At 36.2% G+C, this 26800-nt stretch overlaps 1 long non-coding RNA gene across 1 annotated transcript in view; it reads right to left on the bottom strand.

Moving 5' to 3' along the window:
• Positions 1-3292: 3292 nt before the first annotated feature.
• Positions 3293-26800, bottom strand: part of LOC147578384 (uncharacterized) — a 48745-nt gene continuing 25237 nt past the window's right edge. Inside the window, exons 2-4 of the long non-coding RNA XR_015254255.1 lie at positions 6107-6936; positions 4461-4523; positions 3293-3563 (exon numbers count right to left, since the gene is read on the bottom strand). This is a non-coding gene — a long non-coding RNA (uncharacterized LOC147578384). The remainder of the gene's footprint in view (positions 3564-4460; positions 4524-6106; positions 6937-26800) is intronic.

Below are 26800 nucleotides of genomic sequence, written 5' to 3'. Positions count from 1 at the left end.
TTTGATTTGGATTTCCCTGATGATGAATGATGTTAAACATCTTCTCATATGTCTATTGGTCATCTGGATGTCTTCTTTGGAAAAATATCTGTTCATGTTTTCTGCCCATTTTTTAAAAATTGGATTATTCAGTTTTTGAGTATTGTGAGGACCACTTTTTAAATGGACCACACTTTTTAGTGGTACAAAAGCCCCTGACTTCCCTAAGGGATGAGTTGGGCAAGAGGAGCCAAGTCCTGATCACTCTCTGCTTCTCAAGAAATACACTGAACCAAGAGCCATGCTTCCTTGTCTGTGGGAAACGTAGAAGGATAAAGGTGGTGCCATGCAGAAGGAGCCTTCTTCGGTTCAGAGGTTGAGTTCATAATATTCCAAATCTTTATGACTTTGAAAAGAAGTATTGACATTTCTAGCTGAGCAATGTTAAAGCTCAAAGAAGTTATCTCATCTACCCAAAGTCAGATAGAAATGAGGTGGCTAGGGGCTGCCATCAGATGGCTCATTCCTGTGCTGAAGGGTCTGTGACATGCTGATCTGAGTCAATGTGGAACTCGGGTGCAAGATCAGAAGGTAGGATGAAAAATTTATGTCTCATATGGGTTCCTGAAAGAGTTAATACTTTGGCTGCAAACTTCCAGCACCTCACAGACTTTTTAATGGGCAAACAGCTTTCTCAAATATCTGGATTCATAATGGAGCTCTAGAATAGAAAAGTGAAGAGTAAAGCATAACTCCTTACCATTTAATGGGATAAATTTATTTTTAAAAAACCCCAATTATGTAAAGTCTATGGAAATTGTCCTAAAGACATACAGCAAATGGAGAAATATTTCATTAAGCAACATCCACTGTATCTTGATAAGAACAGAGTGTGTGGCATTTGAGTCAATGCCAGGTCTCTCCATATCCCTCCCCACTTTCTTATGGAAACTCTACCGTGGGCACTCCATACAGATAGATGTAGTCAAGAAGATGGTTTTCCTTCTTCTCCATCGTCCAGTCTGGACCTGTGTTTGCATTCAGAAAGGAGCAGACTGCTGACAGTTTTCATTTCTTCCAGCCCCATATTGCAGAAACTCTATTCCAGGAGGCACTGCTGAAAAGACTCCCTTCTTCACTCAGCCTCTACTCATAAGGTGGAAGTTCTACTCCAGGTGCATCATGTTAAGAGTACAAGGATTCCACCCCACCTCCCAAGAAATTTCCCCATGAGGCAGAGGTTCTATGTCAGCAGAAACCAGTTAGGATGACCAGAGGCTATCTTTCCCCATCCCCAGTGTCTGCTCACAGAACAAGGTTGTCACTCTACAGTCCCCACATCAGATCCTGTGTAGTTTAGAATTTCTGCTTTCAAAGGAGAGTAGGGAGGAAAGCCAGAAGGAATAAATGCAACACACCTCTGTTTTGGGGGACTGACTTTATTTGGAAGAGAGTACAGAATTGCATGCTTAAAGATGTTGCCAAAAAGAGGCGCCTGGGTGACTCAGTTGATTGAGCGTCCGGCTTCAGCTCAGGTCATTATCTCACAGTTTGTGGATTTGAGCCCCGCATTGGGTTCTGTGCTGATAGCTCAGAGCCTGGAGCCTGCTTCAGATTCTGTCCCTCTCTCTTTCTCTGCCCCTACCCCACTCGTGCCCTATCTCCCTCAGAAATAAACATTAAAAAAATTGAAAAAAAAGATGCTGCCACAAAAAAAGGAGACCTTGGTAGAAATAGATTATGATGACACTAATAGCTCCATGGTACTAGTGGCAACAGTCTAAATGGCAAAAGAAAAAGAGTTTAAGATAACCACAGAGAGAAAAAGCTAAGACCAAGAAAAGCCTTTTAAGATCATGGTTAACCCTGAGTGCTGGGAAGGCTGTGTGCAAGTGCTGAACTCTACCAATCAGAATAAAGCAGAGAATGATGTGGATAAGATTTGAAAACATTCCCATTGCCTGACACAGGTTAGTCAACAAAGGGGTGAAAGTTTGCTTGCACTGGAGGCTTGAAATACAATCTCTGAGCAAACACTGAACACTAAGTTGCTCTGATGCAAGGTGACTCCTAGGAAGCCAGGTTTAAAAATAATATTACTTCATCCCTTAGTCTGATAGACTGCATGCATGCCCAAGGCACACCATCTCATGAGTAATTAAATTAAAAAGTTCAAGTTATTAACAGTGGGCAAGCACACACACACACACACACACACACACACTTCTACAACTGCAATATCAGCCTATAAGCTACACACATCTGATGGTTAAGGGTAAAAATCCATCTTGCCAAAGGGAATTAAATGTAACTTTTGAACAAAATGTGGCTCACGCTAACTGAGGAGTGACCCTTAGGTAACTAGGCTGAAATATAACAAAAAAATAAATCTGGGCAGAGTCACTGGCAGCTACACCCTTCAGTGTTAGTTCAGCCAAGTTACTACCCTGAAAAATGAGTGACCAAGCACATAACAACATCATCCCTGGGGGAGATAATGACCAGTATTTGGAGTTGCTATAATATATTATAAACATTGTTTAGTTTTAACAAAAAATAATGTACATGCTAAGAAACACTAAAGTGTTATCCATACACAGGTATGGAAACTGCTTTTGAATGGAGTTAGCAGATAAAGACTTCATTAGCAAATATAAATGTATTTAAAGAACTAAAGACAACTACACATATACACACAGGCTCTGTTTCTCTAGAGTACCTTGACTCATACAGTGAGTTTTTAACATACAGATATACATAATGATAACAGCACAAAAAGTAGGGTGAGGGAAGGAACTATATAGAAGTAAAGTTGCTGTATGTAACCGGAAATAAGTTAGTATAATTATGAAATGGATTTTGTTAAATTAAGATATACACAGTACGACCTGAAGTGGCTAAATTACTGAAGAAATTAAAGTATTACAGTAAAAAAAATCCATGTAAGTAAAAGTAGTAATAAAGGTGGAGCAGAGGAAAAAAGGGAAATGAGATACATAAAAATAAACAAAAGGAAAAATGGCGCCTATAAATCCAACCATGTCAATAATAACATTAAATGCTAAGAAATTCCATAATCTAGTCAAAAGATAGAGATTTTCATACTGAGTAGTAAAACAAGGGTCAACTCTGTGTTATCTACAAGAGACACTGTTTATATACAAAGATACAAAAGAGTTGATTAACTAAAAGAATGGAGAAAGATATACCATGTAAATAGCAGCATAAGAGAGCTGGAATGGTTATGCCAATATCAGAAAAAAAATAGACTTTACAGTAAACACACAAAAATTACAAAATGTAAAGAGAAATATTTCATAATGATAAACAGTTTAATTCACAGAGAAGATATAACAATTCTAAATATATATGCACATAACAACAGAGACTCAAAATATATGAAACAAAAATGGACAGAAGTGAGGGGAAAATAGACAACTTAACATTTAATGGATAGAACCACTGGGACAAAGATCAACAGGGAAATGGTGGACTTTAACAACACTGTAAACACAAGACGTCTGTAGAATATAGTCCAATGATGATAAAACACTCACTCTTCTCAAGTGCACATGGAACATTACCTAGGATAGAACATATGGTAGGACATAAAACAAACCTCAATAAAAATACAAATATTGAAAGCATACAGGGTATGTTTTCTGACCACCTGTGATTAGAAATTGACAGAAGGAAATTAGGGAAATTCACAAATATGTCAAAATTAAACAACACACTCATAAACAGAGAATCCGTAAAAAAAAGCAATTATAAGAGAAATTAGGACATACTTTGAAATTAATGAAAATGAATACACAACATATAAAAACTCATAGGATGTAACAAAAGCAATGCTCAGAGAAAAATTTGTAGCTATACATACATATATTGAAAAAGAAGAACAATTTCAAATCAATAACATAAAATTCCACCCTACGTATCTAGAAGAAAAAAGAATGCATTAAATTCAAACCAAGAGGAATGAAGCCCATGATAAACATTACAGTGAAAGTAAATGAAATAGAGAAAAGAAAAATGATAATGAATATCAAGTAAATAAAAACTTGTCTTTAATAAATTGACAAATTTTAAGCTATATTGTCTAAGAAAAAAGAGAGAAGTATCAAGTTACCAAACTCAGGAGTGAAAGTGAGAAAGAAAATGAACACACACACACACACACACACACACACACACACACACATAATTTCTACTATGTACAACTATATGCCAAAAGATTAGGTAATTCAGAAGAAATGGGAAAAAATAGAAGAAATGACCAAATAAATTCCTGGAAAACAAAACAAAACAAGAGAAAAAGATAAAAAGTACCCAAACTGACTCATAAATAAATAGAAAATCTGAATAAACTTATGGCAAGTAAATAAATTTAATTGTCAATCCAAAACAATTCCATAAAGAAAAAAATAGTCTCAGATGGCCTGAATTCTATACCAAATATTTAAATACCAGTACTTTACCTCTGTTCCTAAAAACAGAAGAGGACAAAACACTTTCAACTCAGTTTTGGGACCAGTATTACCCTAATAACAAAACAAGAGAAAAATATTAGAAGAAAAGAAAACTATAGACTAATACTTCCCATGAATGTAGAGGTAAAAAGCCTCAGCAAATATGAGCAAACAAAATCCAGTAGTATATAAATGTATTATTATACACAATGAACAAGTTGGATATATCTACATGCAAGGTTGGTTCAGCATACAAAAATCAACACATGTCATATCATATTAACAGAATAAAGGAGAAAAAAATCCACACCGTTTTCTTAATAGATGCAGTACAAGTATTTAATGAAATCTAATGCAATTTCATGACAAAAACACTTAGCAAACTAAGAATAAAAGGGAACTTCCTCAACCCCATAAAGGACATCTATGAAAAACCTCCAGCTAACATCATACTTAATGATGAAAAACAACACTTTTTCCCTAAGATCAGGAAGAGGACAAAGATGTCCACTCTTGCCTTTTCTTTTCAACATTTTAATGGAGGTTCTAGACAGAGGAATTAGGAAAGAAAATGAAGAGCACCCATATTGGGAAAAAAAAGAATTTAAACTATTTTTATTCACAGATCATACAATCTGATATATAAAATATCTGAAGGAATACACTAAAACCCTGAGAAAATAATAAGCAAGTTTAGCAAGACTGTAGGATACAAGATCACCATTAGCAAAGCAGTCATACTTCTTAACAGCAAGTACATGGCCCTCTGAACCTGAATTCACATAGCAAATACATAAGAATGGTCTGGGAAAGAGCTGTATCTGGAGGAGGCTGGCCAATTCTCGCCACCTTTCAGGTGGTGACGCAGGAAGTTTTAGGTTTGAAGGGATACTAGATGATGCCCCACATGAACTGTAGGTTGAGATGAGTAAACTAATCTGCCAATTCATTATGTGAAAATGAAAAAGTAAAGTCACCCGGCAGACCAGTGTTTGTGAGGATATAATTGGCACATGGTTTCCCAGTAGGAATTGAACATGGGATACCAGCATATCAGCATGATGCTTGAAGAAGCTGGAAAAGAGTGAGAGGAAGTGGGTAAGTCATTCAAGTATGAGATTGAAAATGAAACAATAATAACAGTGTTCAACTGATATTAGGTGGTAAGAAGTTGAGGGTGCCGTGAGAACATGGATTCCTGGAGGTTGAGACAGGTAAGCAAGAAAGAAGGGAGGTTGTCCTGAGCAAGAGACTCTGGGAGGAAAGCTGCTTACTTTCAGTTAGAACACAGACTAGGACAAGGAAATGAAATGGAAGGTTTAGGAGACCACATAGTACCTGGTCATGGAGGCTCATCAAAGGAGTTTTTTTTTTTTTTATATGAAATTTATTGTCAAATTGGTTTCCATACAACACCCAGTGCTCATCCCAAAAGGTGCCCTCCTCAATATCCATCACCCCCCCTTCTCACCCCCCCATCAACCCTCAGTTTGTTCTCAGTTTTTAAGAGTCTCTTATGCTTTGGCTCTCTCCCTCTCTAACCTCTTTTTTTTTTTTTCTTTCCGTCCCCCATGGACTTCTGTTAAGTTTCTCAGGATCCACCTGAGTGAAAACATATCATATCTGTCTTTCTCTGTCTGACTTATTTCACTTACCATAACACTCTCCAGTTCCATCCATGTTGCTACAAAAGGCCACATTTCATTCTTTCTCATTGCTACATAGTATTCCATTGTGTATATAAACCATAATTTCTTTATCCATTTGTCAGTTGATGGACAAGGGAGTTTAACATTGTCTAGAAATCCAGGGGAGATGTTGAATTGTTTTTCATGTCCCCTGCAGAGAAGGAGGCTTCAGTCACCTTGCAGTGTGTAGTCTAATAGACTGTGTGGTATAATGGTGAGATTATGGACTGAGTGTGCCTTGCCTGCAGTAGCTGCTCACCTAATATCAGGGTCTGGGCCTTAGATGTAGTGAATGCTCAATAATGTGAGTTAAACCCAAAGCTGAATTTCATACAGTCAATGAAATATGTATACTCAAATATCCCTTCCATGTACTCAGTGTTTCTGTTCCAGATTAGAGGTAAAAGAGCTCCACTCTCAGATACATGTAGGCCTCCCAGATTAAATTTTTCTTTGCTGTTTACTAGCTATAACTAGGCCAAGTTTATCTCTTAGATCTTCAGTTTTCTTCTCTGAAAATGGGAATGAAGATACCTATGTTGGCTATCATCTGTTTTCTGCCCCCATCCACTCTTCTCCCTTCCCTGGTCTGTGTTCTATGCTGTATGTTCTGGAAGGCTGACATATGGACTGCTTCACCATGGGACTGGATTCCCTTAACTTCTTGCTTCCAAAACAGTAGCAGTGTCAAGGTTCACAACCCTGTGGTATAGTGTTCAGAACTCCCTGGAGGCTTTTCAGTTCTTTACTTTTAAATACAAGCAGAAAATCAAGGATCATCAGACATCTGATATAACCTGTAATGTGACAAAGATCAAAACAAACAGGAAGCACAGTTAGAGGAAACAGAGGCACAGGGAAGAAAAAAAAAAGAAATCCATCATAAACACAGAAATAAGGGAAGACAATGCTTGAAAAAGCTAACAAGAGAATGTCATAGAAATTTAAGGGAGAAAATAGGCATCCAGAGAGCATATGTTCACATGCCAGAGTTCTAGTGAAATGTTACCATGATAATGAGAGTGTGGGGCTTGGCAGGTCCCAGTCCTTATTTCTTGTTTACTTCTTAGGGTGCTGCACAAAATACCAGTGTCAGGACATTTCAGGCACTTTCTTTTCTGGGTCTTTAGTAGCAATACCTCCAGTGGTCCCTTGGTATATTGGCTTATTGTTGTAGAAATGACCACAAACTCAGTGGCTACAAACAGCATAAATTTACTGTTTTACAGCTCTGGAGGCCAGAAGTCGACAATCAAAGTGTTGGCTAGGATGATATTCCTCCCAGAAGTTCCTGGGGAAGTCCAACTCCTTACCTTTTCCAGCTCCAAAAACTGCCCATGGTATTGTTTTATAGCCCCTTCCTCCAACTTCAAGCTCATCCCCCCTACCTCTTGTTTCGCCACCACATCTCTTTTTTTTTTTTTTTTTTTTTTGGCTCCTTTGCTTCTCTCATAAAAAGGCACTTGTGATTACTTTAGGTTTACCTGGATAATCTAGAATAATCTCTTCATCTCAAGTTTGTCAATATAATCATGTCTATAAAGTCCCTTTTGTCATGAAAGGTAACATATTTATAGGGTCCAGGGATTAAGATATGGGCTTCTTTGGGGACCATTATTCAGTTCATCACAGTTGATATCTGTCTTTTGTAATTTCTACAGTCCAGGTAGCATTTATTCAGTGACACTTCTGTTCTAGGTCTGTTCTTGAAGATGGGGACACAGCAGAAAAAAACAGCCTCTGCTTTCAAGCTTCATAGTTCCGAGGGGACACAGTCAGATAACTTTAATGTCTGCAGAATGACAGTCTGGTAAAGACTTCTGCAAGTGTTTGAGAGAAGATGCAGATAGGGTTCCTTCCTTTAAGGAGTTATGATCCTATGCAGGGGGGTGGGGGGGACATGAGAAGAAATGTAGCTGGTGTAATTAGGAGTGCCAGCTCTGCTTCTACCTAGAACATGGTTTCACCGTTTTCCAGTGACTACTGGTTGAACCTCTCCTTTCCATTGCAAAGTAGCTGCCTTAGAAGTAGATCAAGGTTTCCAGGACTTTCCAGTCACTGACCTTTGATTGATAAAGAGTCCCATTGCAGTTAAGATTCTATCATGTTCCGTTTAGCTTTAAATAAAACTTCACAAATCTTCCCTTCCATCCACCCAGTCCAGGATGGATGTGTGGGTCTGACTTTTGGTGTGGATAGGCTGGGGAGGGGAAATGGATGGCTCTTGGGTACTTCTCTCATTGTCTCATGGAAAGAAGGAGAATATATGCAGATGGCTCATGCATGGCAGGTGTGGAGTCTATTGTTTCTGTTTGCCTTTGGCTTGAGTCCTTTAGCGTGGGAGCATTTGTTGGTTCTTTTGCAGACTGGCTCAGGCTTGGTGTCTTCCTCTTTGGTGAAGCCCTGCAGAAGGCATTCCCTTCACTGCAGCTTCTCATTGCCAGGGCCTCTTTGCAACATCAGGCAGCCTTCTGGAGGGAATTCTGACAAGATGACTGAAGTCCTTCCATGAGACTCACCCCATGGGAACCAGTCGCTTCTCAGCTCTGACATCTCTCCCTACCCCTTCATTTACACCCCAGAAGTATCTGGTTCTGCCCATCATAGCAGGTCCTCCACTCTGACTAAGAGGTGATCTCCAGCCTAGACAGGTCCTCATATTCAGGGTGATGAGAGTCCTCAGAGACTGTCCTGGACCTTTCCAACCTGGATTCCACTGAGACAATGGCTTCTCCCCAAACCTATACTGCCTTTTGCATAGAAAATAGGTCTGAGAACTAAGCATTCTATCTCTGAGTGGTGTCAAGTTCTAGAGTCTCAGCTAATAAGCAACACAAACCTTCCTCATCAGCATATCTTCAAAGGGGAGTAAAAGCTACACATCAACAATATTCAATGTCCCTTTATAAAATTCCCTGTTTTTATACCTTACCTTCTCTAGTGCCTTTTACTCACCATACCTGCCCCTACACAAAACATGACATCACCTCCTTGTTGTCCACAGCCAGGACACCCTGCTTTCTGTCCTCCCCACATGTCCCAGCTCTGTCTGGGAACACTGACCTAGCCTCCCTCAGTATAGCTTCCTATGTGATCACCTCCATGATGCTGACTTTCTCCATCCTCCAAGTCTGTGTGACAAAAATTACACAATAAGTGTTGGAGATCAAGAGTCCTTTAAAAGGCAGGGGAAGGAAAGAAAGAGCAGAAATTGGACTGGCATTTCCAATATTTTCCCAAGGGTTTAGGTAAAGGGAAAGTCTGTGCACAACCCACAGTGGTCATTTCATTCATCATACTTATAGTATAGAAGGTGTATATGATGGAGAAACAGAACATAATACTAGACATCTACATACTTACGACCAACCTTACCAAAATCTTTCATGAATATTGAAAGAACTGGGAAATGCCTCAAAGTAGTCTGAACTCTAGGCTGCTTGCATGGTGGGTACACTGATAGACTGTCAAGAGAGGAATAAGATGCCTACAGGGGAAAGAAAAGGGCTGTCCTCAGGGGTCCTGGGTATCCATTTCTTGTGATGAGCACACTCTACCAGTGGACTTCTATGGTTTTGCCCAAAATCTTGTCCTATGGATCTTAGCCTAATATCTCCAAAATCCCTTTCCTTACTCCACACTGTAGGTCTCTATGTGTGCCTGAACCTAGGCCCTCCCATGGTCTATTTATCTCTCCTCTCCACAAGCTTGCACCCCCAAGCTGGAAGACATCAGGATTATAAGGCAGCATCTATAGGATTTGCTTTTAGAGTTACCTAATGACCTGTGAAGAACTTCTATTAAATGATGGTGCTGGGTGACTGACAGAAGGGCACTAAAAGACAGTAAAACAAGTGCCATCAAGAGTTGTGATTTATTGTTCAAGCTCCCTGAAGCAGCTGCCGTTTTCCCTGCAGTACACAGCAGAGCCACACCAGCTTCTCCCCAGATTATTCAAGACAGCTTGTGCTGTTGTGGAGTGATTGTAAGCATCCATTGGGCTCTCTGAGGTTCTTTCCATCATGGAAGATTTTGTGCTTGCAGAGCAGTGCAGGGCCATCTGCTGGTGATATAATGACCCCTTACTTACCTAGTGACCAAAGGAGTCAGGGAGAATGAATGAACAATTTTCGTGCTGAGCCATAGTACATCTCCTTTTGGGCTGGATTCATAACATTTATAATGGGATTGAGCAGAGAAGATCTACTCTGATAAGAAGGTCAACAGCTGTCAGCTAGGCTTTATGATTTCTTTCTTTAGGAAAAATAAAACCCATATTTGGAAATATTTCACTTCCATTTTTTTCCTTCTGCATTTATGTTAGATGGCTCCTAGCATCACTGTGTGTACATGGAGGCACCTTCTATAGTGACATAGAAGTATTTTCATTAATTCTAGGTGAGATAGCAACCTGGCATTCAGAACTAAAATTGTCAATCTCTCCTTTTCCTCCTTAGAAAACTAGGCAAGCACATACAAGAGAAGAACACAATGATGTTGGACATGGGTGCATAAAGATGGCAATGGAAAATTACCACAGTGGATTATTTAGTATCTTAATAAGATATTAGACAATTTGATTCTCATTGACACTCAGCAAAGTTGACAAGCCATGTATTAATGTTTCTCGTTATAAGGGAGGAAATCAAACACAGTGATGATGAGTGGCTTACCCAAGAGCATGTAGTTATTAAGAGGTAGACTGGGTGACTTTGCTCAGATACTTCGGTGTGAGAATTAATTTGGCATAGCCACTACTTAAAGAACTTTATGACAATTGAATACTTTATAATAGAGTTTTAATCAAATAAGCATGTTCACATTATACACAGTATCTAAATGGGGTCTATCTGCATATGTGTGCATTTTGAAATACAAGTATTCCAAGAATCAAACTACAACTATTTTCTGAACTTTTGACTGACAGATTCTATTTTACAATTTTATTTAACTTGTTAATGTGAGCATGTTTGCTTCTCTAAATACAGCAGGGAAACAAACAGTTGAGTCCAAAGAAAGAGGCAGGAGCTGGCAACTGGCTTAAGCCTAGACCCTGCCATAAATGACAGTTGATCACCTGGCCTGACATCATTTCTTCCTCTGACCCCCAAAACAGACACCTTAGAACAAGGACCTGAGCTCATTCAGCTTTCTGGAAGATTTTATAAAAGGGCTGTGTCTAAGGCATAGAGTAAGTGGTTAACATCTGCTTATATTAGTATATTACAAGATATGAAGACTGAGGGGGTATTTTTTGGTATTGTTGGGAGTCTCAGTTGAAGATGAGTCTCTCACAACTCTATATCAAAGAGAGGTGGAATATTCTTACATTTAGCAGTTTTCCACTAAGTCTGGCACTTTTAGTGGTACAAGATGCACTTAAACACTGCTGAAAGGCAGACTTTGTCTTTCTTGCTTCAAGGTTCTACTCTTAAAAAGGTGTCTGGAAAACACACCAGCAACATGAACAGATACATTTTTTCTAATATGGTGAGTAGATTGTGCTTATGTGGAGGCATCCAGTGTTTACCCTACAGATTTCTTCTTTAATGGTGGCTATCTTCACTGGATGTTGTTAGCATATCAGGAATGACATTAATTGGCTGCCCAGAAACACCAGGGTAGCTAAGGGGTACTGGCTAGTGGAATCCTGCTACATGAAATGCCCAGCCCCAAAGGTGCTCTCCATCTCCCACCAGCAAAGGGGAGCCCACCACAACAAACACCCATCCAGAGAAGTCTCTGTTCCTGTGGTCTCAGATTCCACTTCCCCACCAAAAGACATCAAGTGCCCTATACTGTAGAAATACTTTTTGCCCTCTGAGTGTACACAGTGGGTACTCTAATGATCCCTTTTAAACCAGGCAGACCAAAATAGCATCCTAAAGATCTGACAATTACATTGTCATTGGAACACAGTCCATAGTTCAGTCCAGGATTTGTGTACTAAACCCTAACAGGGTAATCACCTGCTAAACTATATTATTTAAATGGAATCCAGAGTTTCCTACATAATAGTCAAAATTTCTAGGATATCATATAAAGTCATATACCCTACAATATTTAGGCAAATCACAACTTGAATGAGAAAAGGCAATCAACTAATGCCAACACTGTATGAAACAGATGTTAGAATCATCTGACCAATATTTTAAAGCAACTATAATAAAAATCTTCAAAAAATATTCTCATGGAGCAAATGAATGAAAATTTTAGTGAAGAAATAATAGTTATGAAAATATAATGAAATGGGAATTGTCAGTTGTATACTTTAAATATATACAATTTTATTTGTCAATTATACCTCAGCACAATACCTTAATAAAAGAAATAAAATAAAATAAAGTTAAAACAAAATTTGCTGAACAGGATTCCCAGTAGAGGTGAAATGACAGAATGTAGATCAATGAACCTGAGCACCCGTCAACAGAACTTAATCTAAAGGACACACAAAGAACAAAGCCTTGGGGACATGTGAAATAATAATAATACTAGTAATAGTAGTAGTAATAATAATGATAATAAACCCATCCTTGGTATCATGACAAGGGATATAAAGTTCCAGAAGGAGGAGAGTAGAGTGAGATAAAGAATTATTCAAAGATATAATGACCAAAACTTCCCAAAATTAGTATGAGAGACACAAACTTACATATTTAAGAAGCTGAGTGAACACATATGATAATTAAACTTCAAAACTTTAAAGGGAAAGTAAAATCTAAGAAGCAGGAAGAGAGAAAGGATACATTACCTTCACAGCAATACGAGTTTTAATAAAAGTGCCTATCTCATCTGAAAACATGGAGACTGGAAAAAATGGGTAATATGTTTTTAAAGTAAAAACTGTGTTTGTCTAACCTGTACATGAATGCTAAGAGCAGCTGTATTCAATAGCAAGAATTGGAAACAATCCAGATGTCCCTCAACAGGTAGAATGGTTAAGCAAACTGTACTCAAAAAGAACTATTGATACACATAATAGCTTGATGTTTCTCAAAGGAATCATGCTAAGTTAATCAATCAATCAATCAATCAATCAATCACTTAATCAAAGCCAACCCTAAAAGATTATATGTCATATGATTTATGATTCTATTTATGTAACATTTTTAAATGACTTAATTTTAGAAATGGAGAATAGATTAGTGGTTGCGAGGGGTTAGGGATGGGTTGGTGGAAGGACGTGTCTGTGGTTATAAAAGGAAAACATGAAAGGGCCTAAGTGACAGAACTGTTCTGTGTCTTGACTGAGGCGGTAGATACACAAACCCTCCAATATGTTAAAATTGTATGTGTGTATGTGTTAAAATACAACATGACACACAAATAAATAGCACAGTTAAAGTGGGAAAATCTGAACTGGGAGATTGGATAAATGTCAGTATCCATGTAGTTATATTGCATTATGGTTTTACAAGGTTACCATTAGGGAAAACTGAGTAAAAGGTGCATAGGAACTTGCTGTATATTTCTTACAAATACATGTGAATTTGCAATTACCTCAATATAATTATCAACTAAATAAAAGTAAATCCACAGATTCTCTGTCCAAGAAATAGACATTTCTAACACCTCAGGTGCCCTCCTTATCATTCATTCTGATCTTAACCTCTTCCCTCTTCCCAGGTAACAGCTATCCTTATTTTTAACAGGGATTAGTTTTAACTTTTGTGTACTTTATACAAATGAAACAAGTTGTATCTGTCTCTGGCTTCTTTCTTTCAACATTACATTGATGAGATATCTCAAAGTAATTATAATTGATTCATATTTATAATATTTAATTGTTTAGTATTCAGTCTGTGTTTAACGGTCATTTGGGTAACTTCCCAAATGCCCCAAATTTGGAGCTTTTGGGAATAATGCTGCTATGATTGTTCTTGACATGTATTTCAGTATCCATTTGCATTTCACTGAGTAGATACCTTGGAATAGAGTATAAATATATTCAACTTTAATATATACTGCCAAACCATTTTCCAAAGCTGTACAGGTTTACACTCCCAATACACTAGTTTAAGAGCTCTAGCTGCAAAACTGGAGGTATCACAATCCCAGATTTCAAGGTATATTATGAAGCTGTAGTAATCACAATAGTGTGGGACTAGAACAAAAATAGGCAAATAGATCAACGGAACATAATAAAGAGCCCAGAAAGAAACCCATGATTATACGGTCAATTAATCTTTGACAAAAGAGGAATGGGAAAAAAATATTTTCAAATCCAATAAAGGATTAGGATCCAAAATACATAAAGAGCTTATACAACTCAACATGAAAAAAAAATCAAATTAAAAATGGGCAGAAGACATGAACAGATTTCTCCAAAGAAGGCGTACAGATGGCCAAAAGACACATAAAAAGATGTTCAATATCACTCACCATCAGAGAAATGGAAAAACTGATAGTTACCAGAGGGGAGGTGGGTGGTGGGATGAGCAAAATAGATGAAGGGGATTAAGAGAACACTTATCATGATGAGCACTGAGTAATGCATAGAATTGTTGAATCACTCTATATTACACATGGAGTAGAAATTAAAAAAAAAAAAAAGAGTGTGGTTGCTCTGTGTACTTGCTAACATTCGATAGTGCCAGTCGTTTTCTTTTTTCTTTATTTTTTAATTTTAGTCTTATTAATAGCTTTTTATTGGTATCTCACAATGGCATTAATTTTCTTTTTCTTGAGAATAAATAACATTGGGCACTTTTCATGTACATCACAGCTTTTTAATATTTTCTTTACAGAAGTGTCTAAGCTTATTGACTTTTGAACAGATTGTCTTCTCTGAAGTTTAGGACTTCTTCACATATTCTGTACATAAACTGTCTTTTGGTTAAATGTGTTGCAAATATCTTTACCCATTTTGAGTTTTTTACTCTCTTAATGGTTTCTTTTCATTATTCAAACTTCTTATGTTTAATCCAGTTTTATCGGTATTTTCCATTATAATTAATACTTTTGAGTCTTATTTAGAAGCTCTTTGCTTACCTGAAGGTCAGGGAGGTATTTTCCTTTGTTATATTCTAGAAGCGTTATTATTATTTACATTTAGACATATCTTTGTATAGTGTGAAGTAGTTGTATACATACAACAATAATTTCCCCAGTATTCTTTGCTACCAACTTTGCCAGTTTTCCATATGTCAGTCTGCCTTTGACTTTTTATTCTGTTTTATTGGTCTGTTAATCTATCTATACCATACTCTATTATTTATTATAGCTTGATTGTAAATATGGCTATCTGGTAGTTTTCATTCTCCAATTATTTTTTTCAAGATTGTCTTAGCTAGACTTGTCATTTTAAGTTCTATATACATTTTAGAATCAACTTATATTTTTCCAGATTCTACAAAGATATTAAGATGTTAACTAATTGGAATTTAAACAAAACCTTAAAACAAGTTAAAAAATATTTCTTTAGATCTATATTTGAGGAAAATTGATATTTGTACAATACAGAATCTTCCAATCTATGCATGGTGCTTTATTTATTTGGTCCTCTCTGTTAGCTTTATTGATGTGTTAACATGTCTAGGCTATAATCTTCAGTTTTCAATTAAACAGTAATCTAGTTGTTGCTGTGAAAAATTTTACACATGTAACTAAAGCTCTAATCAGTTGACAGTAAGGGAGATTACCCTGGATAATCTGGATGAGTTTTATTGACTCTTTTGGAAGGCTTTAAAGCAGGGCTTAGATTTTGTTAAAAGAAAAAAAAATTCAACTGTGGATGAAAGCTTTAATTCTACCCATGAAATTCCCTTCCTGATTGCGTTTCTTATGGATTTTGGACTTGCTTAGTCATGATTGCTAAACCAATTTCTTATAATAGGTCATATATATTTTGTTCTGTTTCTCTATTAAAACCCTGACTGGTAGAGCTTTTTTAATTTCTCTGAATATTTTCTATATTTCAGTATATAGATCTTGTACATATTCTGTTGGATTTATATGTATGTATTTCATATTTTCAATGCCATTTTTATGGTGCTGTTTTATGCATTTTATTGTGTGCCATTATTTTTTGGTGTAGAAAAATACATTGATTTTGTATGTTTACATCATATACAGCTATCATACTAAATTTACTTATGCACTTATTACTTTATTTGTAGAGTATTTTGGAATTCCAAATATATACAATCATTCACTAGCAAATAAAGGCAGTTTTATCTTCTTTCAAATTCTTATAATTTTAGTTTCTTGCCTTAAGTTTACTAACTAGAACTTTCAGTAGAGTGTTGAATAGCAAGAATCGTTGGCTGATTACTGATATTAGACGGGAATTTTTGACATTTCACAAATGAGTATTATTTCTGTGTAGGGTTTCTGTAGACTGATTTTTGAATGTTTTACACACTTTGAGGGTTGTTTGTTTGTTTGTTTATTCCTGGAATGAAATTAACTTGATTATAATAGTTCCTTTTTATGTTTAATTGAACTTGATCCACAAACACATTGTTTAGGACTTCATGAGAGACATTGTCTTGTTATTTTTCCTTCTTTATAATGTTCTTGTCAGGTGTTGGCACGCAGAGTTTCTTATTTCATAAAATTTATTGGGAAGTGCTCTTTTTCTGTTTTCTACTCTTTGCAAGAAGAATTCATTTTTAAAGCTACTGGACCTTGTGTTTTTCTTAAATTTTTTTTTTTAATCAACGTTTATTTATTTTTGGGACAGAGAGAGACAGAGCATGAACGGGGGAGGGGCAGAGAGAGAGGGAGACACAGAATCGGAAACAGGCTCCAGGCTCCGAGCCATCAGCCCAGAGCCTGATGCGGGGCTCGAACTCACGGACCGCGAGATCGTGACCTGGCTGAAGTCGGACGCCCAACCGACTGCGCCACCCAGGCGCCCCAGACCTTGTGTTTTTCTATGTAGAAAGGTATTTAGCTACATGTTCATTTTCCTTAATGGATATAGAAAACATTAGGGTTTTTGTTTCTTATGTCTGTTTTGATGAGATTTTGCAGGACATTTTCAAATGTATTGACTCAAAGTTTGTAATATCCCGTAAGAACTTTGGAAAATATCTTCAATACCAATTATCTTCAATTACCAATAATAATATAATTATCTTATTCTTGGGTATGTATTTGTACTTTTTTCTATTTTTGTCTTGATCATCTTGTGAGAGGGTCATTAATTTTGTTAATTTTTAAACAAACCTTTCATTGAAATGATTATAGATTCACATTCAGTTGCAAAAATAAACTCCTTTGAACTGTTCACTCAGCTTCCCCCAATAGTGATATCTTATGTAAAGGTAGTAAATATTAAAACCAGGAATTTGGCACTGATAAAATACTATTAATTAGACTACAGACCTTATTCAGTTTTCACTAGGTCTTGCATGCATTTGTGTGTATGTGTGTGTGTGTGTGTGTGTGTGTGTGTGGTTTGGGTGTGCATAGATGCATGCAGTTTGATTCCATATAAACCTTCGTGTAACTATTATCACCATAAAGTATAAACTCTTTCCATTACCACAGGGAAATTTCCTTATATTCCTATTTATCATTGCATCATCAAAATACCCTGTCCTTCTTCTATGGAAACTACTAATCTGTTATCCACCTCCATATAATATGTAACCTTTTGATATTACCTTGTATTACTAACCTTAATGCTCTTGAAAGACATCCAAATGGTTGCACATATGAATAGTTTGCTCCTTTTTATTAACAAATAGTGATCCACTCATAAATGTACTAGAGTTTGCTTAACCATTACATTGTTAAAGGATATCTGGACTGATTCCAGTTTTTGGTTAATATGAATAATGGAGCCACATTTATTCATGTATAGGATTTTGCCCTAAGTTATATAGTACTACATGTTTAGCTTATAAGAAACTGCCAAACTTTTCCAGCATGGCTACATCATTTTACAGCCCTATCAATAATGTATGGATGATCTGGTTTCTCTGTATTCTTATCAGCATTTGATGTTGTTGATAGTTTTTATTTTAGTGATTCTGATGTATAGTAATATCACCTTGTAATTTTAATTTGCATTTTCCTGATGGCTAATGTTATTGAACATACCCTTAACTGATGATTTTCTATCCATATTATTTATAAGTGCAAGGTACATGCATGTATTTTGTCCATTTGCTGGTTTGATTGCTTTTTTTTTTTTTTTTTTACTGTTGAGTTTTAAGGGTTCTTTATGTATTCTATGTATTTGTCCATTGTTAGTGATGTGATTCACAAATATTTCCTCCCTGGGTGTGTAGCCTGTCTTTTGAGCCTCTTCACATAATCTTTCAGAGAACAAAATTCTTTATGTTTGATGATATCCACTTTGTGAATTTTTTCTTCTATGGATCAAGATTTGGTATCAAATCTAACAACTCTTTGCTTAGCCATAGTGTCCAAAGATTTTCTCCTATGATTCTTCTAAAAGTTTTATAGTTTTACATTCTAAATTTAAATATGTGATATGTTATAAATTAATATTTGTATAAGATGTAGGATATAGCTTTTGTTTGCCTATGAATGTCTAATTGCTTTCACACTATTTGCTGAAAAGACTTTTCTTCCTGCATTCAATTGCCTCATATTTTTGTTAAAAATCAGTTGGGTATATATATTTTTTTGGATCTATTTATGGGCCTTCCATTCTATCCCATTGATCTATGTATTTTTATTTCTGTCAGTATCACACTTTCTTGATTACTATAGCTATGTAATAAATTTTAATATTGGCTAGAGTGATTTCAACCATTTCTTCTTTTTGCATTCAATATTGCTTTACCTATGCTAGGTGTTTGGACTTTCCTTATACCTACAATTTGTTAGGATTTTGATAGAAATTATATTAAATATAATATGCTTATATTTAATTGTATACAATATACTTATTATGTTTAATATTTAATAAGCATTAAATTATTTATTTAATAAATTATTAAATAAATAAATTTAATAATTTAATATTTAATTAAATGTATTATGCTTATGCACCAACTTGAGGAGAATTAACATATTTACTATGTTTAGTGTTCCAATATGTGAACATGGTAAGTCTCTCCATTAATTTAGATCTCCTTGTATTTCTTTCATCAACATTTTGTAATTTTTTGCATAGTTTAAGCACATGTTTTGTAAAATTTATGCCTAAGTTTTTTATTAAAAATAATTTTAATGTTTATTTATTTTTGAAAGACAGAGACAGAGTGTGAGTGGGGGAGGGTGAAATAATAAAGATCAGAGGAGAAATACACAATATTGAATCTAAAAACAAAAAAAACAAAAACAAAACCAGTAGAACAGATGAATAAAACTAAAATCTGGTTTTTCTGAATAAATAAACAAAATTGATAATCCCCTAGTCAGACTTCTCCAAAAGAAAAGAGAGAGGACCCAAATAGATGAAATCATGAATAAAGGTGGATTTATAACAATGAATTCCTCAGAAATACAATTATCAGAGAATATTATGAAAAATTATATGCCAATTGGACAACCTGACAGAAAAGGACAATTTCCTAGACACACACTACCAAAAGTCAAAAAGGAAAAAAATCGAAAATTTGAGCAGACCTATAACTAGTGAAGAAACTGAATCAGTTATCAAAAATCTCCCAACAAATAAGAGTCCTGGGTCAGATGGCTTCCCTGGGAAATTCTACCAGACATTTAAAGCAGAGTTAATACCTATCCTGTTTAGCTGTTACAAAAAATAGAAATGGAAGGAAAACTTCAGGACTAATTCTATGAAGCCAGCAGTACCTTGATTCCCAAACCAGACAGAGACCCAGTAAAAAAAGAGAACTACAGGCCAATATCCTTGATGAACATGGATGCAAAAATTCTGAACAACATACTAGCAAATTGAATTCAACAGCATATAAAAAGAGTTATTCACCCTGATCAAGTGGGATTCATTCCTGGACTGCAGGCTGGTTCAATATTCACAAATCAATCAATGTGATACATAACATTAATAAAAGAAAGGATAAGAACCATAAGATACTTTCAATACTTGCAGAACAAGCATTTGACAAAACTCAGCATCCTTTCTTAATAAAAACCCTCAGGAAAGTTGGGATATAAGGAACATACTTAAACATTATAAAAGTCATATATGAAAAACCCACAGTTAATATCGTCCTCAATGTGGAAAACTGAGGGCTTTCCCACTGAGATCAGGAACACGACAGGAATGTCCCCTCTCACCACTGTTGTTTAACATAGTGTTGGAAGTCCTAGCATCAGCAATCAGAGAACAAAATGAAATAAAAGGCATCAATATTGGCAAAGAAGTTAAACTTTCACTTTTTGCAGATGACATGATACTTGACATGGAACACCCAAAAGATTCCACCAAAAGGCTGCTAGAACTGATACATGATTTCAGCAAATTGCAAGGTACAAACTCGATGTACAGAAATTGGTTGCATTTCTATACACCAACCATGAAGCAACATAAAGAGAAATCACAAAATTAATCCCATTTACAATTGCACCAAGAACCATAAAATACCTTGGAATAAACCTAACCAAAGATGTAAAAGATCTGTATGCTTAAAACTATAGAAAGCTTATGAAGGAAATTGAAGAAGACACAAAGAAATGGAAAAACATTCTATACTGATGGATTGGAAGAATAAATATGTTAAAATGTCAATACTACCCAAAGCAATATACACATTCAATGCAATTCCAATAAAAATTGCACTGGCATTCAAACAATCCTAAAATTTGTATGGAACCACAAAAGACCCTCAATAGCCAAAGCAGTATTGAAAAAGAAAACCAAAGCTGGAGTCATCACAACCCCAGACTTTTGCTTCTACTACAAAGCTGTAATCATCAAGACAGTATGGTATTGGCCCAAAAACAGACACATAAACCAATGGAATAGAATAAAGAACCCAGAATTGGACCCACGAATGTATGGCCAACTAATCTTTGACAAAGCAGGAAAGAGTATCCAATGGAAAAAAAGACAGTCTCTTTAACAAATGGTGCTGGGAGAACTGGACAGCAACATGCAGAAGAATGAAACTGGGCCACTTTCATACACCATTCACAAAAATAAATTCAAAATGGATTAAAGACCTAACTGTGAGACAGAAAACCATCAAAACCCTAGAAAGGAAAGCAAGCAATAACCTCTTTGACCTCAGCCTCACTGATTTCTTGCTCAACACATCTCCAAAGGCAAGGGACTTAAAAGCAAAAATGAACTATTGGGACCTCATGAAGATAAAAAGCTTCTGCACTGAAAAGGAAACAATCAACAAAACTAAAAGACAACTGACAGAATGGGAAAAGATATTTGCAAATGATATATCGGATAAAGGGTTAGTAACCAAAATCTATAAAGAACTTATGAAACTCAACACCTGAAAAACAAATAATCCAGTGAAGAAATGGGAAGAAGACATGAATAAACACTTTTCCAAAGAAGACATCCATATGTCTAACAGACACATGAAAAGATGCTCAACATCACTCATCATCAGAGAAATACAAATCAAAACCACACTGAGATACCACCTCACACGAGTCAGAGTAGCTAAAGGTAACAACTCAGGTAACAACAGATGCTGGCGAGGATGTGGAGAAAAGGGAACCCTCTTGCACTGTTGGTGGGAATGCAAATTGGTGCAGCCACTCTGGAAAACAGTGCGGAGCTTCCTTGAAAAATTAAAAGTAGAACCACCCCACAACCCAGCAATAACACTTCTAGGAATTTATCCAAAGGATACAGGAATGCTGATTCATAGGGACACATGTACCCCAATGTTTATAGCAGCACTTTAAACAATAGCTAAATTATGGAAAGAGCCTAAATGTCCATCAACTGATGTATGGATAAAAATTATGTGGTTTATATATACAATGGAATACTACTTGGCAGTGAGAAAGAATGAAATCATGCCATTTGCAGCAGTGTGGATGGAACTGGAAGGTATTATGCTAAATGAAATAAGTCAGTCAGAGAAAGACAGATATATGTTTTCACTCATATGGGGGTCTTGAGAAACTTAACAGAAGACCATGTATCAAGGGATGGGGAAAAAATAGTTACAAACACAGAGGGATAGAGGCATACCATAAAAGACTCTTAAATACAGAAAATAAACTAAGGGTTGATGGGGATGTGGGGGAGTGGAGAAAATGAGTGATGGGCATTGAGGAGGGCACTTGTTGGGATGAGCACTGGGTATTGTATATAAGCAATGAACCACAGGAATCTACCCCCCAAAACCATGAGCACACTTTGTACACTGTATGTTAACCAATTTATCAATAACTTATATTAAAAAAAATAAATAAATAAATAAACTATAAATATCTTTCTAAACATGGTTTTAGCTGTATTCCATATTTATCATATTTTATTGATATTTAATTTAAAATATTTTCTAATTTTCATTTTTAAATATTTATCTAATAGGTTATTTCAAAATGATTATGATGCTTAATTTCCAAGTTATTACTTTTTTTTAAAATAGAATTTTACTTTAGGTACATTGATGTCAGAGATCATACTCTATAACTTCAACTCTCTGAAATTTATTGAAACTTGCTTTCTGAATCAATATACGGTTAATTTTTTTATAAGTCTCCATGCACATTTGAATGGAACTCTAGGCTTAATATTCTATGTTCATGAATCAAATCAAGTTTGTAATCTTGTTGAAATTTACTATACATCTGTTGATATTTTTATTACTTTGTTTAATCCATTACTGAGAGGATGGTGTTAAAATCTCCCAATTTAATTGCACATTTTTCTATTTCTACTTTTATTTTTGTCAGTTTTTGCCGTATGTATTTGAGGCTATATCATTAGATACAAACAGAGATGCATTTATTCATTATATCTTCCTGGTGAAATAAAACATTTTTATTCTGTTTATTCCTAATAATGCTTCTTGTCCTAAAATCTACTTTGCCTGATGCTAATATAGGCAACATCACCTTCCTCTTGATTCGTATTTACATGACAATTTTTTATCCTTTTCTTTTCAATCACTTTATATCCTAATTATTTGAGTCTCTTACAAACAACATCTTGCTGCTGCTGTTGTTTTTTAATCCATACTAATAATCTTTGTCTTTTCATTGGATTGTTTAGTCCAGTAACATTTGAAGTAATTGCTGACACATTTTGCTCTTTTAGTATTTGCTCTTTTAATTGTCCCACCCTGTCTTTGTTCCATTTTTCTTTTTTGTCTTATTTTAAATTTATTTTTACTGTTACATTTTCCTCATACGTTCTTGTTAGCTATATGTCCTTAATTATTTCTTTAGCAGTTACCATATAAACTACAATATTTATTCTTGACAACTAAAGTTTAATAAAATAGTTCTTTTCTATTTTGTGATTCTTTTCTACTTTGTCCACTGTGTGGACACTGCAAATATTTCAGAAAACTCAACTTCTTGCCACTTTCTACTGTATCGTTTTTAAGTGTTTACATTTTCTATAATGTTGTTATGTATCACAAGAATTTTGGAGTTTTGTTTGTTTGTATGAATTGGTCAATAATCATTTAGATTTATCCTTCGTATTGCTCCTTATTCTCCCCTGTATCTGTGGGTAGCAAATGGCACAATGCTTTTGATTCTTTATGAACACTCCATTGGCTTTGGCCTTGGCCAATGGGATATAAGCAGATGTGACTATACCATATACAGGAAGAAACTTTACACGTGGTTGTAGGGGTCAGGTTCACATTTTCCTTTTAGTCTCTCCCATAAGAATGAGCATGATTTTTAATTAGGTTGTTATTTCATACCCATCCCTTCTTTATGTTGATGGGTAATAAATATTTGTAGTTGTAAACCACTGAGGTATTAACTTTGTGGCAAGGAAAGGAAGGCAATAAACCGAGCTTCCATCTAGGACATTATCCTTTTGTGTGTCTTTAGTACAGGTGTGCTGAGAACATAATTTTTCAATTTTTGTTAATTTGAAAATTTTATTCCACATTCACTTTTTTTGCATTTTGTTTTGAAATACAGCAACAAATATTAGTAACTACACAGAATGATTAATTTTAATAGAGTAAATACACTTTTGTAACCAAGACCCAGATCAAAAAGCATAACACTATTAGCATCACAGAAGCACCCTCTTCCAAATTAATGACTATCCTGATTTTAAATATCATACATAAATTTTCCTATTTTGAACTCTGTATAAAGGGATTCCTTCAAAGTATATATTTTATCTCACTTATTTTGCTAATTAATATTCCAATATTTGAAATATATTCATAATATATAATCATATAAAATTTTACACCTTTAATGTGTTAAACTTATTGACTTTTCTCTCTTTTTTCCTCCTCACTCTTGTTAAGAGGATACCACTGTTTTCAATGCTTGATTATTTTGTTTGGCAATATTACTTTCATGCATGTGCTTTGTGATTACTGTGCATCTCCTGTATGTCAGGCACTGTGAAACCAGTGTGGGTGCAGATATTACTAGGACACTGTCTCAACTGTAGTAGGTTCACAGTCTGGATGGGGGGTACAGATAAATAAGCAGTGTGATGACAGTCACAACTGGGTAAGTAGGATTCTTGAGTATTATGCAATAATGAATAAATGAAATAAAAAATGAGCTGTTTGCTATTTCTGTGGCAGTCCTATTCAATTCTTGAACACCTCTTCATTGTGCAACTCACTGTTTCTGGCACTGGTCTAAGATACAGCAAAGATTATTATGTCTCAGTCCCAGCTCTCTTGTGACTTTGAATTGGGTTTAGCACACATTCTAAACAAATAAAGCAATAAATGAATGATGACAAGCAGTGATGCCTGCTGTAAGTTGAATACAGCAGAGTGCATTGAATGAGAGGACTGGACAGAGCATCATTGGCAGGAAGTGCTGAGATTCCAAGGTTGGAACAGATTAGCTCAGTCAAGGACAGAAAGGTCACATGGCTGTGGCCTCATGATCAAGGCAATGGTGGGTGGCATGACATGAGACTGATGAATACAACAGGACCCAGCCATGGAAGGCATTAGAGGCTGTAGTGGGAAGTTTGGTTTTCATCCTGGGAATAAAAGAAAGTCAATGCAGACCTTGAAGCTGGAGGTTGAGAAGCAAAGGAGGAGAATGCTCAGGGTACTTTGGAGAAAAAATAGAAAGGATCCAACTGGGGACAATAAGACCCCCTCATCTTGCTCGAATTTCAGGTGTAAGAAGTAGTGGAGATAAGCCTGAAGAGACAGGTCATGAATGCCACACTGAGAGTCTGAAACTTTACCCAGAGGGAAGGATTCATGGAAGGGTTAAATCTAAGAAAGATACATGAGCAAAGAGAGGTTTTATCTGAGGGTGCTGAGTGATGGCTTAGAGTAGAGGACACATATCACCCTTGAACATGAGAAGGTTAGTGCTTAGACAAAATGGCATATTTGATAGTTCACTTTAGGAAAAAAATAAAGAAAACATGGCTTTTTGCCTTCAGACTTTCTATTTCCCAGACTCACTCTCTGTGGATCCTGATAAATTTGGAAAATGTCACAAAAGTGAGAATGTAAGCAAGGTCATAAGGGTGGGAACCTGGCTGAGTCTCCCCTCCTGTTTTCTGAGGTGTTGTTCTTTTTTTTTTTTTTTTTTTTAATTTTTTTTTTCAACGTTTATTTATTTTTGGGACAGAGAGAGACAGAGCATGAACGGGGGAGGGGCAGAGAGAGAGGGAGACACAGAATCGGAAACAGGCTCCAGGCTCTGAGCCATCAGCCCAGAGCCCGACGCGGGGCTCGAACTCACGGACCGCGAGATCGTGACCTGGCTGAAGTCGGACGCTTAACCGACTGCGCCACCCAGGCGCCCCCCTGAGGTGTTGTTCTTGACCATCCTTGTCCCTCTAGGAGCAGGCAGTCCATGTTTCAACTTTGCTGTGCTGTTCACTGAAGAGGCTGATTACTGATGAGACCCAGGGACTGAGTGAGGCTACGAAATGGGGCTAGGAAATGGGAGGGGCTGCACTGATGGCTAAAAATCTGAGTGAGGAGGAGTCAGAACTAAACACAGTAGGGAGTCATTGGTGGTTTCTAAGACCAGAAGAGGACATGGGAAAATGAATATATTAGGAAAATTTGCTTGGCAGTGGTAGGCAAGATAGATATAAGAGCATCATTTTGATAATGGAGCTGGGAAAAAACAAGGATTTTTTAAAGTCATTACATATAAATATAGATCTCCATTCAAAAGGGATTATATACATATCTGAATATTTATATTTCTAAAAATGGAGAAAGCACAGTGCTTGGAGGGACATAATGACACTTTCAAGTTTTAGCCAGAAAGATATATGGATCTAAATTGCTTCTGTACACATTATCACAGTTTATTCCCATCATCTTTAAGAAATGGGAAAATATAGGGGCGCCTGGGTGGCGCAGTCGGTTAAGCGTCCGACTTCAGCCAGGTCACGATCTCGCGGTCCGTGAGTTCGAGCCCCGCGTCGGGCTCTGGGCTGATGGCTCAGAGCCTGGAGCCTGTTTCCGATTCTGTGTCTCCCTCTCTCTCTGCCCCTCCCCCGTTCATGCTCTGTCTCTCTCTGTCCCAAAAATAAATAAATGTTGAAAAAAAAAATTAAAAAAAAAAAAAAAGAAATGGGAAAATATAGGGAATAGTCCCATTTTCAGAGAGAGAAAACAAGCCAGCATTTAA

This window comes from Puma concolor, chromosome C1, assembly GCF_028749965.1.
Source record: "Puma concolor isolate L17-30 chromosome C1, mPumCon1.1.hap2, whole genome shotgun sequence".
Classification (NCBI taxonomy): domain Eukaryota; kingdom Metazoa; phylum Chordata; class Mammalia; order Carnivora; family Felidae; genus Puma; species Puma concolor.
This window is presented reverse-complemented; position numbering and strand designations above follow the sequence as displayed.